Source organism: Microcaecilia unicolor, chromosome 1, assembly GCF_901765095.1.
Source record: "Microcaecilia unicolor chromosome 1, aMicUni1.1, whole genome shotgun sequence".
NCBI lineage: Eukaryota > Metazoa > Chordata > Amphibia > Gymnophiona > Siphonopidae > Microcaecilia > Microcaecilia unicolor.
The window spans coordinates 296,642,004-296,660,406 of record NC_044031.1 but is presented as its reverse complement, the minus strand read 5'-3'; positions in this window follow the sequence as shown (position 1 = coordinate 296,660,406).

Here is an 18,403-nt window from a genome sequence, read left to right as displayed (position 1 = left end):
GTGAAGCTGAATGATTATAAAATACTTATCTAACAAAAGTTTTGCTGGGAGGAAGTTCTTGGTTCTGAGAATTCTTAAGTCTTAGAAAGAAAAAAAAACAACTATTGAAATTATTGTGAGTTATGAATGGAGTAAAGTTAGTAAAAAATTCATAATGTTGCATTTTGTCATTAGAGCAAGAGAAAACCATTTGAAGTTAGCCTTTTAAAAGTATTTTTTTTAACATCATTATACGTTTTCAGATTAGGAAGGAAAGTGTGTTTTTCTGAAAAATTAATAAGCGTTTTAATTGTTATTCAAATTTTGGTTGGAAAATAAAGAAACCTGTTACTTTATACATTGTGGTCCGTTGTTTGACTCCGGTGAATAGGTGATCCCCACACTCTGAAAAAAAAATCAACTCTGTTTATTAAAATTTTCTTTTATTTAATTTACATTTTGCATAAAGGCAGTAGTGCCAGGTGGAAGTGTGCTTGATTTCAGAGGAGAACTTCTTACCCCGACCACTGTGACCGATAGCGAGTTTTGCTACTGCAGTAGAAATCAAGCAGCGCTGAAACCTAAGGGGCGCTACATTAAGATTCTAGCATTTGTATAGACACTTCAAATTATGTTTTTTCCTTGAGTCTACAAACTGTTTTGAAGTTGATGGGGATAATTTGCATCCTTTACACTTTCTGCCATTTAACACTCCTGGATCTCTTTCAGCATTATTGAAACCTTTCTATTAGGATTCCCTAAAGGTCCAGTTTCAATAGTATCCTTCAAGGATACTCCACACCAAACCATGTGCTCTGGGTGACTTGAGGCTTTACCCCCATTTTAATTTAAAAGCTGCTCTATCTCCTTTTTAAATGTTAGTGTCAGCAGCCTGGTTTATCTTGGTTAAGGTGGAGACCATCTTTTCAGAACAGGCTCCCCTATCCCAGAATGTTGCCTAGTTCCTAACAAATCTAAATCCCTCATCCCTGCACTATTGTCTCAACAATGCAATGAGACTTCAGAGCTCTGCCTGCCTCTTGGGTCCTGCACGTGGAACAGGAAGCATTTCTGAAAATGCTGCCCTGGAGGATCTGGATTTCAGAGTTTTGTTTTGTTTTTTACCTAAAAGCCTAAATTTGGCTTCCAGAACTTCCCTCCCACATTTTCATATGTGATTGGTACCCACATATACCAAGACAGTTGGCTCCTCCGCAGCACTATGTAAAATCCTATGTGATGCATGAGGTCCATGACCTTTGCACAGGCAGGCAAGTGAACAGGCAATCCTCATGTCCACCAGCCACCCAGCTATCTATATGTCTAATGATCGAATCACCAACTACAGCAGCTGTCCTAAACCCTCTGTCCTGGGCAGAAGCTCCTGGAGGCACATCCTCAGTGTGATAGGATATAGCATCCCCTAGTGGTCAGGTCCTGGCTACAGTATTACTTCCTGCTTTACCAGGGTGATGATCTCCTTCTAGGAGACCTCCCTCCTCCAAGGCTGCACAGGGGCTGCCAGACTGGAAGTGGGACTTCATTACACATCTCAGTAAGCCTCCTCTATATACCTCTTTGTATCCCTCAGCTCCAGGAACCTGCATACTGCTGTCAGGGAGCTGGGTATGATATTTCAGGCTGGCATAGAGGCTGGCACAAAAATGTTTTTTTATTTTTATTTTTTTGGGTCGGAGGGGTTGGTGACCACTGGGGGTAAGGGGAGGTGATCCCCAATTCCCTCCAGTGGTCATCTGGTCAATTGGGGCACTTTTTGAGGCTTGGTCCTAAAAAAAATGGACCAAGTGAAGCCGGCAAAATGCTCGTCCGAGCCGGCCTTCTTTTTTCCGTTGGCCATCTCATAACCACGCCCCCGTCCCGCCTTCTATACCCTTTCAAAATGCCCCCTTTAACTTTGGCCGGCTCTGCGATGGAAAGCAGTTGGAGCCGGCCAAAATCAGCTTTCCATTATACCAATTTGGCCGGGTTCAGGAGATGGCCGGCCATCTACCGACTTGTGTCGGAAGATGGCTGGCGATCTCCTTCGAAAATAAGCAGGATAGTGTATGTTCTCCTTAAAGAGTGTGTGCTATTTGCACATAGTGCATGCTGTTTCCCGATAGAATGTTCATGTGCCTGTTGAGGAAAAAGCATGAACTCTGTGCAAATATCATGCATTCTTTAAGGAAAGTGTGCATATTCCCCCCCGCCAAGATTGTATATTTGTGCCCAGATTTACACGCTCAAGATGTAAGCACAAATTGAGTAATGAGCCCTTAACTACGAATGATTGGGTGCCAACAACCAATTGTTGAGTTAATTAGCACCACTAAGGATTTGCACATGTAATGGCTGTGTGCTATTCTATGAGGCATGGCACCTCATTCAACTACCACATACATCAAAAGGGAGTGGCCATGGTCATGTGAGGGGCATTCCAAAAAGTTTCTCACGTAGTTACAGAACACTGCCTCAGCACACTTAACATGGGCACCAGCATTTATACCAGGTTTCAGCAGGAGTAAATCTGGTGCCTACATTTGGCTATGGGAGTCGACATTGTGCTATTCGAAAGAGGATGAGCGCCCTTTTAGAATAGTGCTTAGCACTGATTTTTTTGGTGACCATATTTGAGCACCATGTATAGAATTCCCCCTTTATGCGCATACCCTTGGATTCTATAAACTTGTGCACCCAACTTTACATTTTGCACAGAACGTTCTGCATGCAAGTTATATAATGACAATTGCATGTGTAAATTAATACATTAACAAACTGATAATTGATGTTAATGAGCAATAAAGGCTACAGTTGGCCTTAATTGGCACAAATTAGCGCTTATGCAGGCAACTGTCCTTAGTCAGTATTCTACCACATGCATGCACAAATTCTATCATGCACTCCTACTAGAGGTGTGGCCATGGTGCAGAGGTGGTAACAAACATAAAAAGTGAGGTAAGTCCAAGGAGGATTTCAAGAAGTCTTTAATGTAAGCAGCATAAAAACGACCCAACACGGCCATGTTTCGGCACAGGGGCCTGCCTCAGGGTCAGGTAAATCTACACAAAAATAAATACAAAACAACCAAAATTAGATAAAATGTACAATAAAAAAAAGTATCGACTGATGGATAAAACAAGATGATATAAAAACTAAAACAGAACTAAAATAGCAATGCTTACAAAACATACTGTAAACATTAAAAAAATAAATATATATATATACAGTGCTTTTTTTGTAGAAAAAAAGGTGCCGGTACTCATTATGGGCGGGGTCACCACATATGGCTCCACCCCTATGATAGCCACACCCACATTAACCACACCCCCTATACCAGCCATGGCGCATATAAACAGACATCATTGAAATATTACAGTACTATAGGAGAAAAAATAACGTGATTTCTTTTCATTATAAATAATTTCTGTAAGCTCTTACAGCTCCAGTATACCCAGTGCAAAAAGACAGCCAATGTAAATTCTCAAATTGGACATATTACAACACTACAATGAAAATAAAATGATTTTTTTCTACCTTTGTTGTCTGGTGACTGTTTTTCTTTCCATATTGGTCCCAGTCTGTGATTCTCCTTTCCTTTGTTTTCGCTTAACTCTTCTGTGCCATTTGTCATTTTTATCTCCTTTTTCATTGCTTTCTTCAATATTTTTCAGGCTCTCTCTCTGTCCAGATTTAATTCATTCTATCCATTCTTTAATTTCCTTCATCTACCTGTGGCTTTTCATCTTTTCCTCACCCTTGTTCTCCCCATGCCCCTTCCTCTTATTCTCCAGTCTTTCTCTATTCCCCTTTTCCATCCAGCAGCTCTGCTTTCTCTCCCCATCCTTCCAGTGTCTCCCCTATTTCTATCTGCATTCTTCCATCCAGCGTCTTGCCTCTTTCTCTCCCTATCCTTCCGTTTTCCCTCTCTCTCCCCATCCTTCCATCTGTTTTTCCCTCTCTCCACATCCTTCCATCTGTTTTTCCCCCTCTCTCTCCCCATCCTTCCATCTGTTTTCCCTCTCTTTCCCCATCCTTCCATCTGTTTTTCCCTCTCTCCCCAATCCTTCCATCTGTATTTTTCCCTCTCTCTCCCCATCCTTCCATCTGTTTTCCCTCTCTCTCCCCATCCTTCCATCTGTTTTCCCCTCTCTCTCCCCAATCCTTCCTCTGTTGTTTTCCCTTCTCTCTCTCTCCCCATCCTTCCATCTGTTTTTCCCCTCTCCCCAATCCTTCCATCTGTTTTTCCCCTCTCTCCCCAATCCTTCCATCTGTTTTTCCCTCTCTCTCCCCCCTTCCATCTGTTTTCCCTCTCTCTCCCCAATCCTTCCCTCTGTTGTTTTCCCTCTTTCTCCTCCCCCCAATCCTTCCCTCTGTTGGTTTCCCTCTTTCTCTCTCTCCCCAATCCTTCCTTCTGTTGGTTTCCCTCTTTCTCTCTCTCCCCAATCCTTCCCTCTGTTGTTTTCCCTCTTTCCTCTCTCCCCAATCCTTCCCTCTGTTGGTTTCCCCTTTCTCTCTCTCCCCAATCCTTCCCTCTGTTGGTTTCCCTCTTTCTCTCTCTCCCCAATCCTTCCCTGTTGGTTTCCCTCTCCCTGCCAAGTTTCCCGCGAATGGCGCGAAGTTGCGACGCACGCGACGCACGCGGCACCAGCCCCTATTTCCGGCCGCTGCTGCTTCTCCTGTTGAGCAGCAGCGGCCGCTACACAAAAAAAGAAGATTTTTTTAAGAATTGAAACCTGGCTCAAACGCGGCACCCCAGCACTATAGACAGCCATTAGGCATTGGCTGTTGCCCCGCAGCCGCTCCTCCTCTTACCTCTACGTCACTGCCCCTGGTGGAAGACCCGGAGGAGCGCAGTGACGTAGAGGCAAGAGGAGGAGCGGCTGCGGGGCAACAGCCAATGCCTAATGGCTGTCTACAGTACTGGGGTGCCGCGTTTCAGCCAGGTTTGAAGTTTTTAAAAAAAATCTTTTTCTTTGTGTAGCGGCCGCTGCTGCTCAACAGGAAAGCCAGCGGCCGGAAATGTGGGCTGGCACTGCGTGCGGGACATGGACTCACGGTGCGGGGGGAGCAAAAAAAAAGGTGCCGGTACGCCGTACCGTTGCGTACCGGCACAAAAAAAGCACTGTATATATATATTATATATATATATATATATATATATATATATATGGGGGTAAGTCTGTATATATTATAAAAACAAAGTATAAGTGAAATAATGTGAGTAAAACGTAATATCCTCTGTTATACTAAATTTATACTTTCTCATGTATTTTCACTATTCATGATGTATTGTAAGCCCATTGAGCCTGCAAAGAGGTGGGAAAATGTGGGATACAAATGCAACAAATAAATAATGTAATAGCAAAAAGAATAATATAACAGTAACTCCAATATTCTTGCTATTAAAACTCTGAAATCTGTATAAAAACATAAAAGCATAATAGTATGCATATACAAATCGAGCTACACATAACATATGAGTATGAAATTGGCAAGAAAACCATGTGCATCGTTGTGGTAAACTGACCACTGTTCCTGAATATAAATATTATATGATACGGAGTGGCTGCTTTGTATTTGAGAATGACTATTGCTGCTGATGTGCAATGTCGAGTCTCATGAGCATAATGGAGTGTCAAATTACACTGGCTACCAATTAGAGAACGTATTACTTTTAAAATTTGTACCCTGGTCCATAAAATTATATACGGTGATGCCCCAGGATACATGTCTGACCTCATAGACCTACCCCAGAAACTCAATCAGATCACGCTCTTATTTAAGCCTCCACCACCCTAGTTGCAAAGGACTCAGATACAAATCAGTTCATAGATCCAGCTTCTCATATATATGTACACAACTCTGGAATGCACTCCCAAAGGCCATGAAAACTACGTGCGACCCCTCAACTTCCGAAAATCACTAAACTTACCTGTTCAAAAAGGCATATCCTAATGACCCAACTTAATTACCTGAATCCAGCAACTCAAAGAAACCCAGACTTGTTATGAACTTAATAAACTTTATATAACCTCCCTCTCTATGTTCCCCTAATGTGTCTGTACATATCTATTTCATTTAAAATAACATCAATCTATATTTGTTCTTCACCGGAGGAGGCTTTCGCCCCACGGCGCTATGTAAGCCACATTGAGCCTGCAAATAGGTGGGAAATGTGGGATACAAATGTAACAATAAATAAATAAACAAACTGTGAAGTGGTGCAGAGGTGGGTCAGGGGCATGCCCAGAAGTTAAATGTGCACTTACACAATGAACTGCCTACAGTCAGGCCTGAGCACTCACACCAGCCTTTAACCTGGCCTATGTGCTCACGCCTAAATTTAGACTCATATATATGGAATTATATTCTATAATGACAATAGTGTATTCAGTTGCCATTATATAATCTATTCATAGCATACTGTATCCAGTTTGTTCTTTCTTAAATCTAGTCCACAGTGTGCATTCTTATGCATATTGTTTACACACACACACATAATAAACATGAAATACAAACTTTCTGGGTGTCCATCTCTAGTATATATGCACTTAAAAGTAACATGTGAGCTTATACACCAACCACAGAGCTGATATAAGCAAGTTGTGCACATATCTGTAGCAATTTGGTGCTAAGTGTTAGCACCAAATTGCTACAGATATGTGCACAACTTACAGTATTCTATGAGTTATGTGCATAAGGTTGAACCATGCCCAAGCTCTGCTCATGTGAACACCCTCTTGCAAATTCACGATATCTAAGTTAAGTGGGTATTTACAGAATTGCACTTACACAAAAACGTTAGCAGTTAATTTTGTAGGTGCACACAGATGTGTATAAATGCCAAATTCTAAACATATACATGTTTAATCAGTGCATAATTGTTGATGCCTATAATATGAAATTACCCCTTACACATGATACAGTAGTGAGTACATGCTGTTTTGTATACCACAGAGTAATTTTATACAATGCCTTTTCCATGTAACAACAGGCTTTAGTCATGGAAAAACCTTAAATAGTAACTTTAAAAAAAAAAACTATGGCCACTTCCATTTGACCCATTTCTGGCAAGGATTGACAGATTATTTATCAACTATATTGGACTACAGGATTTGCCTTAAGTGAAAATTCCGCTCCCTACAGACTTGCGTGAATTGGGATTGAGAACAGGAGGGAATGCTTTGTTGAAAAAGTTATTTTACTGATCTAAAAGTACATGCTACAAAATTAGTGCAGTCCAGACCCTTCCACAGTCACAGCATGGAAAAATGAACTATACTACCTGCTAAAGCCTGAACAATTCGATGCTCAAAAAGGATCTCTGATAAGTGTGACATTTATTTCAACAGACATGTTCTTCCCGTTTGGGACAGTTACCTCCCAGAGACAGTAGTTCGCTCTTAATATAAAACATTGAGCACTAAGTGGGGGAAGAGCTATGTGTGGGTAGGACATTAGAGGGAGAGAGAGGAAGAAAACCTTCTTCAGTATACTATTGTAGAGAGTGCTGTGAAGGAATCACCATTAGAGGCTTCTTCAATGTTGTTATGGGGGATTAGAGTACTCTTACTAGTGGTTGAAGATTATTATCGTTGGGTATTAGCCACCTATCTGTAATCTGACTATTGTTTAGATGATGTTATGCTTTATGTTAAGTAGTTTAATAAAATTAAAATACAATTTTAAAACATATGAAATACCATATTAACCCATACTTTTAAATAGCTTTGTTTCTTTTTCACTGTGTGAAAATGTCCTTGGAACAAATTTACTGTAACAATTCTATGCTTAATTAAACATTTGCCTCTTGAATGGTGAACTTGAAATATATGTATTTACTAGCACTGTAATAATTATAATTAGCCTTTATAGCACACCTTTCAGCTGCCTAAGTGATATGTAACCATGCACAATGGTTTGCACGACAGCTTCCAAAGAAGAGACAAGATGGTAACAATGTTATATTATTTTAACTCCTACCCAAACACAGCTGGGTATACTGAAGCACAGCAAAGTACAGTATCTTGTCCAAAATTGCCCAGTTCCTATTTGTGGCCTCGTCTTCTCTTCATGAGGAGATCAACAGCAGAATTGCTTCATTCATCTATAAGTGTCATGCCTTGTAAATCATTTGACTGAAGGTCAATCAGAAAGCAAATAGAAGCTTCAACTGCCTCTATGCAACGTTACAAAAATGAGGCTGAAACTGAGGAACTGAAGACAGGAAGGCAGGGGAGAAAAATGTGGGAGTGGTAATCTTTGGGGTTACTGTGGCTTGATGTGGGACTTACTGTGCAGTGGATGCAAATTATATGCATCCCTATTAGCAGCATTCCCAGTATTTTCCACTGCAGTTTCAGCTCCTTTCACAAAGCGGCAGTGAGCCCAGCACGGGCTTAGCGCTCGCTAAAAAGAAAGTAGCGCAATGTGTACCCAGCGATAATCAGGCAGTGACATGTGCTGCCCGGTTACCGCTGGGTTAGTGTGGTAGCCCTTACCGCCACCCATTGGCACTTCAGTTGCCGCTTGGCCATTTCCTGAAAAAAGAAAGACCTACCTTTTACCCACTATGGTAAAAGGGGGCCTCAGCACGGTTCAAAAACATGCGCCAATGCCAGCGCAGGCCCCCTTTTGCTGCAGCTTGGTAAAAGGCGCCCTTTGTGCATTAACATTCAAATTAGCACATGGTACCTACTCCTGGTTAACAAGGAAGTACTTAGCATCTCCTATTTAGGAGGCAGTATGTAGTCTCAGGGTAACTGCGTCGTGGTCGTCAAGTCGTCAAGTCGCAGGAGGAATGTGAACGATTACAGGAGGACCTTGCGAGACTGGGAGAATGGGCGTGCAAGTGGCAGATGAAGTTCAATGTTGACAAGTGCAAAGTGATGCATGTGGGTAAGAGGAACCCGAATTATAGCTACGTCTTGCAAGGTTCCGCGTTAGGAGTTACGGATCAAGAAAGGGATCTGGGTGTCGTCGTCGATGATACGCTGAAACCTTCTGCTCAGTGTGCTGCTGCGGCTAGGAAAGCGAATAGAATGTGGGTTTATTAAGAAGGGTATGGAGTCCAGGTGTGCGGATGTTATAATGCCGTTGTATCGCTCCATGGTGCGACCGCACCTGGAGTATTGTGTTCAGTACTGGTCTCCGTATCTCAAAAAGATATAGTAATTGGAAAAGGTACAGCGAAGGGCGACGAAAATGATAGTGGGGATGGGACGACGCCTATGAAGAGAGGCTGAGAAGGCTAGGGCTTTTCAGCTTGGAGAAGAGACGGCTGAGGGGATATGATAGAAGTGTATAAAATAATGAGTGGAATGGATCGGTGGATGTGAAGCGACTGTTCACGCTATCCAAAAATACTAGGACTAGAGGGCATGAGTTGAAGCTACAGTGTGGTAAATTTAAAACGAATCGGAGAAAATTTTTCTTCACCCAACGTGTAATTAGACTCTGGAATTCATTGCCGGAGAACGTGGTACGGGCGGTTAGCTTGACGGAGTTTAAAAGGGGTTAGATAGATTCCTAAAGGACAAGTCCATAGACCGCTATTAAATGGACTGGAAAAATTCCTCATTTTTAGGTATAACTTGTCTGGAATGTTTTTACGTTTGGGGAGCGTGCCAGGTGCCCTTGACCTGGATTGGCCACTGTCGGTGACAGGATGCTGGGCTAGATGGACCTTTGGTCTTTCCCAGTAGGCACTACTTATGTACTTATGTACTTATGTAAGTACAGTGAGCATTGCGTTAACTGCCAAATGCTTTCCACGCCCACTCTCCACACCTGCCATGCCCCTGACACAAAAAAGCACTTGGGGTAGATTCAAGAAAGGGTCCAAAAGTTAGACACACACAAAAATTGATCTCTAAGCAAGTATTCTATAATGGCAAAGTTGGGCACTGAAACCATTATGTAGTATAAATGGGTATTTGAGCACCTAATGTTGGGGGTCTTTCACTGGACATCTCTAACATTTAGCATACCCTAAACATGGGAGCCAACTTTTTAAAATTATTAGGGGTGCTAAGCCCAGTGGAAATAACCCCTCCATGGACACATACAAGGAATTTTATCAATATTGGGGGTGCTCAATCACCCACAGCACCCACAGAGCTGGCTCCTATGACCCTAAATATTAGTGTGCACTAAAAATGCTAGATTGCCTTAGCAAAAGAGGCCCATTAGGTGCAAGGATTTGCACCGTGTCAAAGGCTGCTGTAAATGCTCGTGCCTAAATACTGTCTATGTAACTGACAGTATTCCATAAATGTAGAGGGGCATTTTCAAAAAATGTCCTGCTAATAGCGTCCAAAAAAACCTATCCATCTCAAGCCATAATGAAAAAAACATCCTGTTCGATTATGGCTGTGAGATGAATGGTTTTATACTGAAAACGTCCAAAATGAATAGCCATTTTCCAAAGCAAAACATCCAGTTTTCGAATGACCAAAAACCAGGCATATGAACATCTGTCTGACATCATTTTCAAAAATATGACCACACAGACATTGCCTGCAGAACAGAGGAGTAGCCTAGTGGTTAGTGCAATAAACCCCACTATAACTCTTTTTGTAAATGTGATCCCTCCAGGACCTGACAAAATACCTACTGTACTTGAATGTATATCACTTCAATAGCCTCCGGGGGTTGCAGGTGTCTTATATATTTAGGTACAGTAGTCATTTCCTTGTTTCTGGAAGGTTCAGAATTATAAACAAATAAAAACAAATTTGTACACTATTTGCAAAATTGTACACTCAAGGTTAGAGAACTAGAGGGATAAAGAGAGCACTACCATTTGATAATTGCTAAATTACTACAAAGCCCCTTATATGGCTGTGCACCAGCAGTTACCAAATGGTAAATCTTGCATTAAGTGATTAACACCAGTCAGTACAAAGGCCTGTAAGAGGAATTAATCAAGAGCATATTAGTAGGCAATATAAAAGAAAAACAAATTAAAGAAAAGGGGGTGGTGGCATCAAGAATGGAACAACTATGGAGTGGAGGAACAGCCTAATGGTTAGAGCAGCAGGCTTTGATCCTGGTGACCTTGGGCAAGTCACTACTTCTCCATTGTCCCAGGTACAAAAAAATACTTAGATTGTGAGCCTTCTATGGACAAAGATATTGCCTGCATATTTTGTACAGTATTGCATACATCTACTAGCAGTATAAAAAGATTAGTAGAATAGAGTAAATATGTAGAAGCATGGTTTTGGGAATCCTTTTCAACACACTGCTACAACTATTAAACATTTAGATCTCCATACAAGAGCTCTGCATTATTTACAGACACAGAGAAGAGAAATTCTCTACCCAGTGAAATTTACAGTCTACTCTATATTAAGGTTGGGCAGCCAGAAAATGTTCATGTTGTATTGTGGCTTTTCCCATGTCCTTTCAGGAATTGCTCATTTTGATCATTTTCATTTGCCATTTTTCCTTACAGGTGCAAAGCCATATACACCTGTATTCTTTACAGTTCGCACAAATTTATGCACCAAAATGTGGGTGTGATCCTGAGATGCACGAGCAACTTAGTTGGGAACAACTCAATTAATGGCAATAATTGGGGGGCTATCAATTATTGATGTTAATTGGCACCAATTAGGATTTTCACACACATCTGTTCTGTAAGGCAGTGTGCCTAACTCATAAGAACATAAGTGTTGTGATAAGGGGCAGACCGAAGCTCCATCAGGCCCCGTATCCTGTTTCCGGTAGTGGCCAATCCAGGTCACAAGTACCTGGCAAGATCAAAAACAGTAAACCAGATTTTATTCTGCTTGTCCTAGAAATTTATCCAAACTTTTCTTAAATCTTGCTAAACTAACTTTTTTACCACATTCTCTGGCAAAGAATTCCAGAGTTTAATTACACATTGAGTGGAGTAGTATTTTCTCTGATTTGTTTTAAATTTACTACTTAGTAGCTTTATTACATGCCCCCTAGTCCCTAGTATTTTGGAAAGAGTACAACAATTAACATCTACCGCTCCACTCCACTCAATATTTAATAGACCTCTATCATACCTCCCTTCAGCCATCTTGTCCCCAAGCTGAAGAGCCCTAGCTGCTTTAGCCTTTCCTCATAGGGAGTCATCCCATCCCCTTTATAATTTTTGTCGCCCTTCTTTGTATCTTTTCTAATTCCGCTATATATTTTTTTTGAGATGTGGTGGCCAGTATTCCACACAGTATTTGAGGTGTGGTCTCACCATGGAGCAAAAGAAGACATTATAATATTTTCATTTTTGTATTCCATTCCTTTCCTAATAATTCCTAATGTTCTATTTGCTTTCTTAGTCTTCACTGCACATTGAGCAAAAGGTTTCAACGTATCATCAATGATGACACCTAGATTCTTTTCCTGGGCAATGACTCCTAATGTGGAACCTTGTATCATATCTACAGTGTTGTCTCCTCTTTACAACATGCATTACTTTGCTACTTGCTCACATTAAGGGCTAGATTCTATTTATGATGCCTAAAAAATTGGTGACAAACAAATATGCCTAGGTGTATTCTATAAACTATGCCTAAAGTTAGATGCGGTTTATTGGATACACCTAAATTTAGGCATAGTGTATAGAATATGCCTAGAGTCCATTTCCTGTCACTAAATGTAGTTTCAGCAATATACACCAACTAAAACCTGGTATAAATGCCCAAACCTAAATTACACATGGAATGGGCATACTCTATAACACCATATGTTAAGTTAAGGAATGGTAGAGGAACCGCAGAAGCAGAGGACTGTGATCTACTACGTGTAGAGAAGCAAAACAGAGAAGTAGTGAGACCAGCAGGGAATCTTCAGGAACAACAGGATGACTGGATAACAGAAAAAAACTTTATTGATAAAGCTCGACACGGCACCGTGTTTCGGCCAGATGCCTGCTTCAGGGGCCTAAATAATAAAACAAGTAATACAACATCAAACAATTAAAACTGAAAAATTAACAAAGAAATAAAATGATAAAAGGTAACATTGTGTGATGGACAAACCATATGGGATATCATATGTACACATATTCACAAAAAAGTTCATGATAAAAACAAATGATATAATATTATATATATATATATATATATATATATATATAATGTGAATTATTAAACAACCATTAACATATTATCATACTTATTTAATCTTTATTAAATATCTTAAATATCATAATACAATGCACTCTATCATCCTATCACATACTCACAATCATCCACATGTACACTACTTGAAATCACTCCACATAAAACATGTAAACAATATATATGCAAAACTATGCAAACACTACTATAAAGAATTGTACAGCACTCTCCTCATACTGTGTAAAGCTTTCCGCTCAACGTGTCAAGTCTGTGTGAGCTCAACACTGCATATCCACTTCAATTCAATGGTCTTAGTCCATCAAAATATCAGTGTATCCAGTGTTAACCCATTCATCAGTCTTTACCCAATGCCAAAAAAAAATACAGCAGTCTCTAGTAAAGGGCAATCATGGAGCCGGCACAGGTCAAACCATAGGATGGCTGCAAAATTTGATAGTAGTGCAAAATAAACTTGAAAACACTCTTCTTAAATTGTAGCCTCCAATATAGATTCAACTTAAGTAAGCTGATCATAGTATCTTGGAAGAACCTAGCTACTAACAGTAGTCAGAAACTCACATCAGCAAGCAGCCAGTGGAACCGTCAAAAATTGCTGTCTGCATCTTATTAGTGATTTCTTAATTAAGTTGCTAATGGAGCGATATTATGCAAACCAAAGTCCCCTAAGATTGCTAGTTGTGTGCTTGGCTATACTACTATTTATTATTTTTATCATTAGTAGTAGTAGGGTCTCCTCTATGAATCTAAATATCCTGTATTTCAAAGAGTTCATTTCTGGCTGATAGAGATGTCCTAATTCAATTTCTAGCCTCTTAACTGATTCAAGTTTCTAAAATTCATAGATCAGTCCAGGAATGGGTGGGAGTTATGGTGGGTGGGATGGAGGTTTCTTGTGTTTATTAGCTGTGCTTTATACTGATATTATGGTAACTTTATATATATTTATTTATTTATTTATTTATTGAAATTACAAATATAAACAAGTAAAAACATACTTATAATTAAATCAATTATCAATGGTATAGTTCAGCAAATATACACATAAGAAATCAATCAATAATGATAACCGAACCAGTCCACTATTAAACAAGAAGGCAAGAGATAAATCAATAAGAGGTAATATTAAATACATTAATTCAAAGAATTAAACCCTAGTGAGAAGAAAATTAATATAGTTTATGAGAATAGCTAACCAACCAATCAAAGCTGAGGTTCCTCTGTCATAGGAGAAACATCTTGGCCAGTAGCCACAATCTTATCATGGATCAAAGAAAATAATTATGGTAGTCTCTTTAAATGCTAACCCTTGGAACTGTAACAGAGACTTTATATGCTAAAAACTATTACTTAAAAACTGCCTTTGCTAAGTGAGCAAAGTAACTTAAAGTCACTGAGATTACCTATGTAACTCTAAGTCTACCTTTCCCAAAGTTTAAAAGCTATTTCTTGCAAGTGAGGTTCTCTCCTTCTCTGGAAGTCCTCTCACAGAACTTTTTCCCCATAGGGGGCATTGCCATGGAAGGAGCATAGGCATGCCGGGGTGTTCTGCACGTGTAGTTATAGAATATTGGGTCACTGCATCTAACTTGGGCACCAACATTTATACCAGGTCAGCAGGTGTAAGTCTGGTGTCCATAGTTAGGCCTAACCTCTGAGCTTAAACGCTATTCTATTAAGGGTATAGACCCTTTACAAAATAGTGCTTAGTGTCAGTTTTTTCTGGTGCCTAATTTGGAGCGCCATTTATGAAATCCAGCCCATAGTGCACACTCTTTTGAAAGAGTGTGCCCTATGTGAAAAAAATGTGCACTCTTTCCATAAAGTGTGCTTTCTTCCCAATAGCATGTGAATGTGCATCATGCATTTGTAGTGGTTGACATATGCATAATGGTTTACATATACACAACGGTTCACTATTGAGGAAACAGTATACCCTTTTTTCACAAAGGGCATGCTGTTTTGAAAGAGTGTATCCTATTATCAGCAAACAAAAAAACATAAAAGTTTTTTTTTTTTCTGCTCCTTTTTGAGTTTTAACAACATGTCATTTCAAATGACAGCCCATTCCTAGTCTTTGGATATACAAAGAGGACAGATGGACTAACGACAGAAGGACAATAAGGAGAAAGCATTAATCTTGAAGCATAGGCAGGATGTTAAACAAATATTTTCTCTCTTCTGCATCCATTTCACTCAATAGCAGATTGATTCATAGTAAGATCTATTAAGGAACCTGTAATTTATTGGAGAAGTGTGAAGATGTGCGATGAAGGTATATGGAAGATAGAGTGGGTTATTCAGGGAGTGTCTTATGTGAGAGGGTGAAAAGAGTTTGTCTGGGGCCTGTTTGCATGTGTGATGGATGTGAGGTATAAGAGTATGTGGATTTTTTGTGGAAGATGGGTTTTTGGGGTATATGTATTGGAGTGCATAGCTTGTGGGTTGTGTATATGGTGGATGCATAGGTACAGTGGGGGAAATAAGTATTTGATCCCTTGCTGATTTTGTAAGTTTGCCCACTGACAAAGACATGAGCAGCCCATAATGGAAGGGTAGTTTATTGGTAACAGTGAGAGATAGCACATCACAAATTAAATCCGGAAAATCACATTGTGGAAAGTATATGAATTTAGTTGCATTCTGCAGAGGGAAATAAGTATTTAATCCCTCTGGCAAACAAGACCTAATACTTGGTGGCAAAACCCTTGTTGGCAAGCACAGCGGTCAGACGTCTTCTGTAGTTGATGATGAGGTTTGCACACATGTCAGGAGGAATTTTGGTCCACTCCTCTTTGCAGATCATCTCTAAATCATTAAGAGTTCTGGGCTGTCGCTTGGCAACTCGCAGCTTCAGCTCCCTCCATAAGTTTCAATGGGATTAAGGTCTGGTGACTGGCTAGGCCACTCCATGACCCTAATGTGCTTCTTCCTGAGCCACTCCTTTGTTGCCTTGGCTGTATGTTTTGGGTCATTGTCGTGCTGGAAGACCCAGCCACGCCCATTTTTAAGGGCCCTGGCGGAGGGAAGGAGGTTGTCACTCAGAATTGTACGGTACATGGCCCCATCCATTCTCCCATTGATGCGGTGAAGTAGTCCTGTGCCCTTAGCAGAGAAACACCCCCAAAACATAACATTTCCACCTCCATGCTTGACAGTGGGGACGGTGTTCTTTGGGTCATAGGCAGCATTTCTCTTCCTCCAAACACGGCGAGTTGAGTTCATGCCAAAGAGCTCAATTTTTGTCTCATCTGACCACAGCACCTTCTCCAATCACTCTCGGCATCATCCAGGTGTTCACTGGCAAACTTCAGACGGGCCGTCACATGTCCTTTCAAGGCAGGGGGACCTTGCGGGCACTGCAGGATTGCAATCCGTTATGTCGTAATGTGTTACCAATGGTTTTCGTGGTGACAGTGGTCCCAGCTGCCTTGAGATCATTGACAAGTTCCCCCCTTGTAGTTGTAGGCTGATTTCTAACCTTCCTCATGATCAAGGATACCCCACGAGGTGAGATTTTGCGTGGAGCCCCAGATCTTTGTCGATTGACAGTCATTTTGTACTTCTTCCATTTTCTTACTATGGCACCAACAGTTGTCTCCTTCCTCGCCCAGCGTCTTACTGATGGTTTTGTAGCCCATTCCAGCCTTGTGCAGGTGTATGATCTTGTCCCTGACATCCTTAGACAGCTCCTTGCTCTTGGCCATTTTGTAGAGGTTAGAGTCTGACTGATTCACTGAGTCTGTGGACAGGTGTCTTTCATACAGGTGACCATTGCCGACAGCTGTCTGTCATGCAGGTAACGAGTTGATTTGGAGCATCTACCTGGTCTGTAGGGGCCAGATCTCTTACTGGTTGGTGGGGGATCAAATACTTATTTCCCTCTGCAGAAGGCAAATAAATTCATATACTTTCCACAATGTGATTTTCCCGGATTTAATTTGTGATGTGCTATCTCTCACGGTTACCAATAACCTACCCTTCAATTATGGGCTGCTCATGTCGTTGTCAGTGGGCAAACTTACAAAATCAGCAAGGGATCAAATACTTATTTCCCCCACTGTATATGGATGCATGCGGTTTGTATGAAGTATGAAGCGTGTATGGTTGGCGATGGAGTGTGGTAAATGGGAAGTTTGGGTGGCTGGGTATGATTAGGGGGGAACTGTGTATGAGGTATATTATATGGGCTATATAATGTTGCATGTGTGGTGGTAGAATGGGGTTGTGGATTTTCTGGGGAGGAAATGTGTATTTGGTAAGAATGTTATAGTATGTATTATGTGTGATATAGGTTGTGCAGGTTAAGAGTGTGTGTGTATGTGTGTGTGTGTTGTTTATAGGGTTATGGATGTGTGTTTAGGTTGCAACTTATAATGTAAGGCGATTTTTTTTGGTACTTTATTTTTATGGTAGGTCGTGAGTTTGGGGAAGTGACTGGGGAATATGAGGGTATGTCCTTAATATGAGTACCAGTTCAACCTCATTGAATATTATCCAACCATTGTTATTAAAATTGTTCTACACCATTTCAAAGACTTTCCAATCATCTCACTCATAACCCAGAGAAATGTTAATCCCCTCACTCACTCTTGCTCCTCCCCCACCTTCACTATTCTTCTCCTCCCTTCCCTTGTTCTCTCTCTCTCCTCCTTCCCCCCTGTGGTTTTCAGGGGCAAAGACAATGGGCTCTGAGAAGCCAGCAGGATAAGCAGCAGTGTGCAAGGAAGCAAATACATCAAGTAAATTTGTTTTCCATTTTCATACGGGAGAAATGCTCCAAGTCTGTTTTTAAACTAAGTTGTTGGCTTCAAATAACGGTATGCATTGGCAGTGATCCTACACATACTTTGAAATGTTATTAGTTGGCATTGCCAGGACAATATTTGACAAAATGCAAAGTATATCTGTAAGTTTCAGAGCAGGCATAGATATACTTGTAACTGGCAATTTTAGAAAGGAAAGTACAGTACCTTGTCTTTTGAAAACTGGTATTACTTGTGTGCCAGCAGCAGTGCGTTTTATCTAGCGAAAGGTGCCGGTACTCAAATGCCAGCCACCCTTCAGGGGTGGGGTGATCACTGAGGGACCTCACCACAGTAGCCAGGCCCCCTGCAACCACTCACAGAATCTATCGGCAGAATTGGTGTGCAGAGCCTCAGGTTTTTCATTAAAACTTGAGACCTGAGGTCAATTAGGCAGACAATGGAAAAGGTGCCAGTACTCAGTACCCCCCTCAAAAAAACCCTGGCCAGCAGTATCCACTTATGCAGTCAGTTTCTAAATCACCCATCCCTGGGAAGTTATTT